Source organism: Rutidosis leptorrhynchoides, chromosome 6 (assembly GCF_046630445.1).
Source record: "Rutidosis leptorrhynchoides isolate AG116_Rl617_1_P2 chromosome 6, CSIRO_AGI_Rlap_v1, whole genome shotgun sequence".
Classification (NCBI taxonomy): domain Eukaryota; kingdom Viridiplantae; phylum Streptophyta; class Magnoliopsida; order Asterales; family Asteraceae; genus Rutidosis; species Rutidosis leptorrhynchoides.
In genome coordinates, this window is record NC_092338.1 from 201635394 (window position 1) to 201644644 (window position 9251).

Here is a 9251-nt window from a genome sequence, read left to right on the forward strand (position 1 = left end):
AAAATACGATTCGCATCATGCGCGAAAAAGGAAAACCCTTAATGGTGTACGGAGAAAAGAGCAACGCGAAGCTAAATCTTATTAGTAATTTGAAGGCTCAAAACCTAATAAGAAAAGGTTGCTATCCGTTCTAGCACACATCGATGAAGTCAAACCCAAAGAAAAGAACATCAATGATGTTCCCGTCGCAAAAGAATTTCCCGATGTATTTCCGAAAGAATTACCGGGACTACCTCCACACCGATCCATTGAATTTCAAATAGATCTTGTACCAGGAGCTGCACCAATAGCTCGTGCTCCATACAGACTCTCACCCAGCGAAATGAAGGAACTTCAAAGTCAATTACAAGAACTTTTAGAGCGTGATTTCATACGACCAAGCACATCACCATGGGGAGCTCCTCTTTTGTTTGTCAAAAACAAGGATGGTACATTCAGGTTGTGTATCGACTACCGGGAGTTGAACAAACTTACCATCAAGAACCGTTATCCACTACCAAGAATGGACGACTTATTTGATCAGCTGCAAGGTTCGTCAGTTTACTCGAAGATTGATTTACGTTCGGGATATCACCAAATGCGGGTGAAGGAGGATGATATTCCGAAGATTGCTTTTAGGATGCGATACGGTCATTATGAGTTTATGGTTATGCCGTTTGGTTTAACTAACCCACCAACTATGTTGTTGGACCTTATGAACCGAGTGTGTGGACCATATCTTGACAAGTTTGTCATTGTTTTCATCGATGTCATACTTATTTACTCAAAGAATGATCAAGAGCACGGAGAACAATTGAGAAAAGTGCTAGAATTATTAAGGAAGGAACAACTGTATGCAAAGTTTTCAAAGTGTGCATTTTGGTTGAAAGAAGTTCAATTCCTCGGACATGTAGTGAACAAAGAAGGTATTCAGGTTGATCCGGCAAAGATTGAAACCGTTGTAAACTGGGAAACCCTGAAAACTCCGAAGCATATACGCCAATTTTTAGGACTTGCTGGTTACTACAGAAGGTTCATCCAAGATTTTTCCAAAATAGCAAAACCCTTGACTGCATTAATGCATAAAGGGAAGAAATTTGAATGGAAGGATGAGCAGGAGAAAGCGTTTCAATTGTTGAAGAAAAAGTTAACTATGACACCTATATTGTCATTGCCTGAAGGGAATGATGATTTTGTGATATATTGTGATGCCTCTAAGTAAGGCCTCGGTTGTGTATTAATGCAACGAATGAAGGTAATTGCTTATGCGTCCAGACAATTAAAGATTCACGAACAAAATTATACGACTCACAATTTAGAATTAGGCACTGTTTTTTATGCATTAAAGACTTGGAGGCACTACTTATATGGAGTCAAAAGTATCATATATACCGACCACAAAAGTCTCCAACATATATTTGATCAGAAACAACTGAACATGAGGAAGCGTAGGTGGATTGAACTGTTGAATGATTACGACTTTGAGATTCGTTACCACCCGGGGAAGGCGAATGTGGTAGCCGATGCTTTGAGTAGAAAGGACAGAGAACCTAAGGAGTTGTAAAACAAGGAAATTTGAAGAATGAAATACCCAAAGGATCGGAGAAACATCTTGATATTCGGGAAGACGGAACCCGGTATAGGGCTCAAAGAATTTGCGTACCAAAGTTTGGAGATGTGAGAGAAATGGTACTTAAGGAAGCACATAAAACCAGATATTCAATACATCCCGGAGCGGGGAAGATGTACAAAAATCTCAAGAAACACTTTTTGTGGCCGGGTATGAAAGCCGATATTGCTAGATACGTAGGAGAATGTTTGACGTGTTCTAAGGTCAAAGCTAAACATCAGAAACCATCAGGTCTACTTCAACAACCTGAAATCCCAGAATGGAAATGGGAAAACATCACCATGGATTTCATTACTAAATTGCCAAGGATTGCAAGTGGTTATAATACAATCTGGGTAATAGTTGATCGTCTTACCAAGTCAGCACACTTTCTACCAATGCGAGAAGATGATAAAATGGAAAAGTTAGCATGACTATACTTGAAGGAAGTCGTCTCCAGATACGGAATACCAGTCTCTATTATCTCTGATAGGGATGGCAGATTTGTTTCAAGGTTTTGGCAGACGTTACAACAAGCATTGGGGACTCGTTTAGACATGAGTACTGCCTATCATCCACAAACTGATGGGCAGAGCGAAAGGATGATACAAACGCTTGAGGACATGCTACGAGCATGTGTTATTGATTTCGGAAACAGTTGGGATCGACACCTACCTTTAGCAGAATTTTCCTACAACAACAGTTACCACTCGAGTATTGAGATGGCACCGTTTGAGGCACTTTATGGTAGAAAGTGCACGGGGGATAGAAAAATTACGGGTCCAGAGATAATCCAAGAAACTACCGAGAAAATCATTCAAATTCAACAACGGTTGAAAACCGCCCAAAGTCGACAAAAGAGCTACGCGGATATTAAAAGAAAAGATATAGAATTTGAAATTAGAGAGATGGTCATGCTTAAGGTTTCACCTTGGAAAGGCGTTGTTCGATTTGGTAAATGGGAAAAACTAAATCCAAGGTATATTGGGCCATTCAAGATTATTGATCGTGTCGAACCAGTAGCTTACCGACTTGAGTAACCTCAACAACTCGCCGGCGTACATAATACTTTCCACGTCTCGAATTTGAAGAATTCTAAAAAAATCTCACCATTCCATTAAACGAGATTACAATTAATGAAAAACTCTAATTCATTGAAGAACCCGTAGAAATAATGGATCGTGAGATTAAAAGACTTAAGCAAAATAAAATACCAATCGTTAAGGTTCGATGGAATGACCGTAGAGGACCCAATTTCACATGGGAGTGTGAAGATTAGATGAAGAAGAAATACCCACACTTATTTCCAAATGATGCGTCAACACCTCCAACTGCTTAAAAATTTCGGGACAAAATTTATTTAACGGGTAGGTACTGTAGTGACCCGAAATTTTCCATGATTATATATTTAATGAGAACCATATTTACATGATTAAATGTTTCCAACATGTTAAGCAATCAAACGTGTTAAGACTTGATTACTTGAAATGAGTTTCATGTAGACAATTGACCACCCAAGTTGACCGGCGATTCACGAACATTAAAACTTGTAAAAACTATATGATGATATATATATATGGATATGTACATAGCTAACATGATATTATGAAAAGTAAGTATCTCACTAGGTATATTAACAATGAGTTATATGTAATGACCCGAAAATTTTTGACTAGTTTTAAACCAAACTCTCGATAAGATTTAATATATTTGACACGATAAACAAAGTCTGTTAGGTTGAGTCTCAAAAAATTCGAACTGTTTCATATATTCAATTGACTTTGACTATTCCTGACGAATCACGAACAGTTGTTTGTAAATAAAAATGTATGTATATATATATATATATGTAAAAATAAGTAAATATAAAAATATAACGTAATATACAGAGTAATTAAGTTATAATTAAAATGAATCTATATATAAATATGTATGATTTCTATTATTATTATTATTATAGTTATATTGTAATATATATATAAAAGTTATAAATATTAAATACTCATGGAATAATATCATACAATATATTACATAATTAATAAATTGTAGTATTAATATATTAAATGGGGTTACAAGTTAAAAATATAATTATTATATTAATATTATTATTATTAGTTCATTATTATTATTATTAATATTAATATGAATGTTAATATCAGTATTATTAATATTACTATATATAATATATAGTTATGAAATTTGATACAGTTAAGGTGTTATAATTACTACTATTACTATTATCATTAGTAATATCATTATTATTATTATAATTAGTAGAAAAATTATAATTTGTAATTATTATTATGAGAATATATTATTGTCATTACTAAAAATTCTCATTTTCATTTAAAATTTTATTGTCATTATATTTATTACTTCTTAACATTATTTCTATTATTATTAACATCTTTACTATTAGTAATAATATGAAATTAATAGAATTTTATGATTAGCATATTTATATATTAAATGCAGATACATACAAAAGTTATTAGATATCAAAAATCAGATAAAGAATCAATGTTGTTGCACATCATGATCAAATTTTATTGAGTTTTGTTTTTCTGTCTCTCTGATCTTGTTGCACATCGAATTTATTTCACGATACATACAAAATCTGTTGAACATCACAATCTGCTTTTATTTTTTCTTCTTCTTCTTCTTTTCTCTGTTCCTATTCTTCTCATGCTCATGATTCCTCCTGTCTGCAATTTATATCAGGCGAATTCACAAATACAACAAAATCAGTTGAGTGTCCAAATCAACTTTTCAATACAAACAAACTACTCAAATCACTTTTAATAACTTTAATTATTCGATTACCAGCCAGCTATGTACGATGTTATTCCTTACTGCAATTCGAATGGAGGAGGAGAAAAATCAAACAGATATATACAAAATTTGTTAGCTATCAATAACATTTAAAGCGTACGAATCTGTTTCAAATCCCTATCTACTTCTATTTTCTGATCACCTTCTTCCTGCTTGAATATCTTGTCGACCCTAGCTGCACTATAAACCAAATCGATCATATCAAATTTACAAATTCAATTATTCGAGTTAGATTATTAAAATCATACGTATATACTATATTCATATATAAATATCGACATACTTACAGATAGATGAAAAACAACTCAAAACCACCTTATGCTATTTGGTTTCCATCTTTGCAAAGTACCATCACCTTGAGAAGCTGCCTTACACCATCTACAAGAACCACCATAGCTACCATCTCTCTCCCTTTCTCTCATATTTCTTTCTTGTTAAAACCCAAAATCACCATCATCTGCAAAACGTGAAAAACAACCAATAAAACCACTTCCTTCTTCTTTAACTAGCTCGATCACAACCATGAATAACCACCATAGATTCCCCACTCCACCTCGCCACCTTCAGTATTTGATCAACTACCTTTCTTTTATTTTATCGCCCAAAAACCATGAACTTGTATGATTGCTATTGTTTGCTTTCTTATAGGCGACATTTATTAAATAAAGAACCCCACTCGACAAACACTTTAGCTAGTGGGTTAGTGATGAGCTGGATGATTTCCTTGGATTCTAGGTGTATACGGCGATCAATTTTTCCTTGTTGTGATTAAAGTAATGAAAGTGGGAGTTGATGGGAATTTGATGGCCGACTAGTGGACACTAAAAAGGGACGTTTAACTCTTCCTTTATATTTTTCTTTATACCGTGATATTTGGTATGAATGGGGATGATGACAAAGAATAAATGATGATGGGACATGATATTATTATATAAGTATTTATCAATCAATTCTTCCAACAAGCTTGCATGTGAGACGTTTTAAAAGTTTGTATGGCTACATGATTATAACGAGTGGGTTGTGTTACCAGGCGAACCCCACTTGATTATTAAAGATAAAAGGGATCGAATACTTTGCTACTTTGTTTCCTTTCTTTTTTTTTTCCTCAGCCGACACAATACAAGAATAAGGTGGACCTGCTGATTAAAGTTCCACTATTTTACAGACTTGCCATTCGAACATTTAACTGGTAACTTTGACTGTATTCGATCAACCATGAAACCAAACAAATCTCACTTGCTATTAGGCTTTAATCTTTAAAAGGGCCACGAGCTGGGCCAGTCCCACTTTACATCTTCCCTTGATTCTTAAATATATGGGTTCACATCGATTGAGTTGTGGACTACATATTAATCCTCCTGTTAACAAACACAACCATCTTGCATTCAATTATTTTGGCTGTGTAGTAGATAATGAAGTTTAAATGAGGATGATAAGTTTATGGCGATTAACAGATATAAGGAGAATTTGAAAATAAATATGATTTTATGAGAAACGTTTGATAATTGATTATGATGGCTACGGATATGATTATGGTGATGATATATGGTAGCATACGATAAAGATGGTGAGTGACGATAAAGTTATCGATGATGATGAGTTGATAGAATGATGAGCTATAAGATATGGTAATGATGATTATGAAATAGGTTAAAGTAATTACGGGACAAATTGTAACAGAAAGTGCCGGATAGAGGAATGGTTAGGTGTGTTTATGGTTAAACGAGAGGTCTCAGGTTCGAGCTCAGTCTGGGCATTATTTTTAGAAAAAGAAGAAGAAAATAGAAACAAGTTAATACGGGTTAAATAAATTTAAGTGGGAATTAAATCAAAAAAAGCCGAGGCAGAGGAATGGTTTAGGTTGTTAACGGGTTATCGGGACGTCTCAGGTTCAAAACTGGACTTGGGCATTTTTTTTAAGGGCTACTTCTTTGAGGTAGTTTACTTACTACTCATTATTATTATTATTATTATTATTATTATTATTATTATTATTATTATTATTATTATTATTATTATTATTATTATTATTATTATTATTATTATTATTATTATTATTATTATTATTATTATTATTATTATTATTATTATTATTATTATTATTATTAACATTATTTTATCAAATAAATATTAGATACATAAAAATATATATTTGATACATAATATAATTATATTAGTATTACCTAAGATTATAGAATGAAAATAATGACATTAATTATATAAATATTACCTATAACAAATTACTTATTTTTGATATAATACTAACTAACTGTATACATATATTAATATAACTATATGCATAAATATTAATTATTTTACAAAATAAATATATGTAACACATAATTGAAGATATAATATATATCTCAAATAGAATTGAGTAAGATTATTATATAATTAAAATACTTAACTAAATAGCACATAATTAATAAATGAAATTATGTGATTATATATTTTAATATATATTACTGATATAGGTTCGTGAATTCGAGGCCAACCCTGCATTGTTCAGTATCGTCGTATGCATATTTTTACTACAAAATATCATATTGTGAGTTCATTTGATTCCCTTTTACTCTTTACATTTTTGGGACTGAGAATGCATGCGTTGTTTTTATAACTGCTTTATTAAATGCTTTTGAAATATATTTGAATTGAGAATACATGAAATGTTTTTATAAATGTTTGACGAGATAGACACAAGCAAAACATTCCTCGAATGAATTATTATACAGACAGAAGTTTCGTGGATTATTATTGAATTATGTGGACATGATAATTGCCACCAATTGATGTGAATATTTTCACCTGATTATTATTGCTTGGTAACCTAAGAATTAGAATCGGGTATAGCCCTAATTCACGCGAATCCTAAAGGTAGCTACCGGGTTTAACACCCCCACCCAGAATGTTCACTAGACGGAAGAGCTAGTGGGCGTGGTGTTTAGTACTTCAAAGTTTATATATTATACAGACGAGATGTTCTGTTTTAGGGATATTATTGATGCGCATTATATGTTAAGGTCGGTTACCAAGCCAAGCAATGAAAGTAAAGTGAATGTTATGTATCGAGAGAATGATTTTATACACAGGTTATATGTATGTTATTTTGTGCACGAGATATGTGTACGATTATTTAAAAATCGCGAGGCAACCTACAGGGGAGAAAAGGATACGAACCTACTCTGCTAAGCATTATGAAAAATAGTTTTGTACACGAGATAGGTGTACTGTATTTAAATCTTGTGGTCTATCAAAATGATGAATTTTATTGTTTATGACAAACCTATGAACTAACCAACTTTTTGGTTGACACTTTTAAAACATGTTTATTCTCAGGTATTAAAGAAATCTTCCGCTGTGCATTTGCTCATTTTAAAGATATTATATGGACTCGTTCATGGCATATAGAGGTCTATCTCGCAATGGGACCAGCTATTGAAGACTTCGTCCAGGTGGATTAGGACGGGTCACTACAGGTGGTATCAGAGCTAGTGTAACCGCGTCCATGTGTGATGGGTTAGTCGTAAAGGAGGTTCTCACTGTGTGGCCTGTGGCGAAGTATTAACTCTTACTCCTTGCGATCCCTTACGAGGGTTGGTAGTAGCCGAGAGACAGGCCCTAAAATTAGTATCTGAGGTACGCTCAGTGGTCACCAGGCGGTTAGCTGGGAAGGCACTGAGTGGGATGCGTTCCCACTGTATTTATAGGTAGTATCAGAGCGGTAGTCTTAGCGAACCAGGTCTTTCATTAGTGTCTAACTGATAGTTGTTAGAATGCATTAATGAGTCTAGACTTCGACCTAGTAGTTGTTAGGATAATTAATAAATCTTGACTTGGACCTTGTCTGCATGTCAAAAGTGTTGCTTACCATTCCTTTTCGAAAAATATCTACCTATCATATTCAGTCTCGACACGTCTTATTGCAATTATTGCATAAATGATGTACATACAAATTCTTATCCCATCACATTAAACCTTGTCTGACACGTTTCCTTAATTCCCTTCATAATCTACGGGATCTTTGTAATTTATATAGGTATTAAGTATTCTATGTAATTAGATTATCATCCGATATCTGAAAATCATTTCATACCGAAAATCCTTTATCTAACCGTACAAAATGAATTCTGTAACCAGTTCAAGTTCATCGGATTCCGACAGCTATTCCGATATGGATTTCCACTCGAACTCCGAAAGCAGTATAACCGGAATCGATCAACCAATCAGCCATCATCAATTCTGAATGCATTGGGGATGGGTTCGTAGTCGACTTAATCAATGGAAACGAGAGGAAGGCGATCCCTTCCATCCACCAAATTTCCCTATTGGCGACGAAGCTGAATCACTTACCGGTGAACTAGTCCGAAACACCATTTTCACCCTCATTGCCAGGATATCTCGAAAAGATTATATATTATCTACGATTCTAAACCTTATTCATTTCCTTGTTCCAACAGCCAATCATCCCGGAGTAATAGAAGAAGTCAACGAGCTTCGCGCTTGAGTAGTGGCTTTGAAAAATATGGTGCAAAACTTACCAGCTTCAGCAACAACATCGGCACTACCAGTACCACCAGTATCAATAGCTGTACCACCAACAACACAAACCTCAACATCACAATCTATACCTCGAACCTAATCATCGTTCTACCTATCGTTCTACATCATTTATCTTTATTCTACCTGGCGATTATGTAATTTCTAATGTTTTTGGAATTATGTATTCTAGTTTTAGCGGTAAATCAAACGAGTTTAATATTATATTGACTCATTAAATCCATGATTACATCTGAAGGAAATATATATGTATATATATTTTCATAAAGATTGT